This window comes from Myotis davidii, unplaced genomic scaffold (genome assembly GCF_000327345.1).
Source record: "Myotis davidii unplaced genomic scaffold, ASM32734v1 scaffold184, whole genome shotgun sequence".
NCBI lineage: Eukaryota > Metazoa > Chordata > Mammalia > Chiroptera > Vespertilionidae > Myotis > Myotis davidii.
The window spans coordinates 3,721,068-3,723,148 of NW_006297021.1; positions in this window are offsets into that span (position 1 = coordinate 3,721,068).

Here is a 2,081-nt window from a genome sequence, read left to right on the forward strand (position 1 = left end):
AAGTGTGAATGAACGAAGGATCACAGAAATGAGCATAGAGGAGCACAGGAGATTATGATCCTGGGTCTGAAACAAAAGGAACAGGGTAGAAATAAATAAGTTGAAGACTCATTAGCATCAATATGTATATTTTAAATGTTTGTGATACAAGTGATTTTAGTTTAACAAAACAAGTTAGTGATCTCTGTGTCATTGGATTATAACACTTACTTTCAGTACTTTTATCATGTTGAAGGAGTCTTATATTGTAAAGATTTTCCAGGGTAAATAATTTAGACTTTACAATCAATAACATTATTTGTTTCTATATCAAGTTGTAGTCTATCATCCCATTTATTTTTTTAAATGTAATGTGAAATTATTATTTTTTTTAATAAAAAATCACTTCTTTCCCTAGCTGGTTTGGTTCGGTGGATAGAGCATCAGCCTGTGGACTGAAGGGTCCCAGGTTGGATTTGATCAAGGGCATGTACCTCGGTTGCAGGCTCCTGGCCCTGGTTGGGGGCATGCAGGAGGCAACTGATCGATGTGTCTCTCTCACATCAGTGTTTCTCTCTTCTACTCTCTCTAAAAATCAATGGAAAAATATCCTCAGGTCAGGATTTTAAAAAAAAAGAAGAAAAGAAAATACATTCTTTATGTATATAAGCATAACCAATGGACACAGACAGTAGGGATGTGAGGGCATGTGCTGGGGGATGGGAGCAGCTGGGGAAAAAGGAGACGTGTGTAATACTTTCAAGAATAAAAAAATTTAAATTAAAAAAGCACTTTTTTTAGTTAGAACACCTCTTTTATTCCTCTTACGTCCCTCATACATCCTGTCTTTATTTATTACAAATGTGCTTAAATTATCTGCATTTCCTTTTACACAATAGAGGACAAGCAGGGCAGTTTTTATTTCTGTGTGTATCATCACAGATGGGAATTCCATCCACTCAAGCTGCAACAACGGATCCCGCGTAGTGGGCCACCATCTGTGTCACGCTCTCCTCACCCTCCCCTTTGCAGTTCCCTTACTTTCTTTAGCAACTCATTTGTGTAGCATGACACATTAGCAGTAGAGTTTTTCTCCAACCAGCCTGCTGAAGATCTAGAGCAGATAAATGAAATCGTAGATCTGCTTCTCACTCCGTCTTGCTGCCAAGTCCGTATGTGGCTGCCTATCTTTGTATCATTCCAACCTGACTTTCAGCTTCTTACAAGTGTTGTATTTTTGCCAGCATGTTGCCTGTGCACTCATTGATGCGACGTGCTCTTCACGTGGTATCCTCAGCTTTCCTTACAAATATAGGTTTTGGATATGTCACTGCATTTTACTAACCTCTTTTGATTCCAATGAACCTATTTGCCTCCTCTATGCAAATGTGCCTTTTGCTTCCTTTTGGTATCTCAGTTTGTAAATCTAAGATGTCAGGTTGGATGTCATAATTTTTAAGTACATTTATAAATTAGTCACTATCTTTGTAAGATTAATAAATGATTGAGCTACAGGTGTTAGATCCAAACAGCTAAAAAGTTTTGTTTGTTTTTTTCCCCCCAGTCAAATGGCTCTATTGTCACACAAAAGTCTTTCATTGGTTTGCTCTCTGTGTTCATAATTTTTGATTTGTAGTGATACAATGTTATGTGTACTGACATAATGGGAAAATATAATCTTGCTTATATTTGAACTGAAATATGCAGTATTACAACCTCAGAGTCAGAATCACTCAATCTTCTCTTTCTCTTCATGTATATAAAATGACTTGTGATCATCCTACTTTTATATGTTGTTAGACAACAATATTCCAGCTTTGGCTTAAATACCTAATGATGTTGCTATTCAGACAGAAATATAGTCCTATCTAATAAAAGAGAAACATGGTAATTGGCGTATGACTGCTACCCTTCCCATTGGCTAATCAGGGCGATATGCAAATTAACTGCCAGCCAAGTTGGCGGCCGGCAGGCAGGCAGCTTGAAACTAACATGAGGCTTGTTTGCTTCAGTGAAGGAGGACTCCAACTTTCCCCGCCTGCCTTGCAGGCCTCTGAGCCTGCAGTTTGAAACATTTTAACAAATATAGAAGCTAAAAAAAA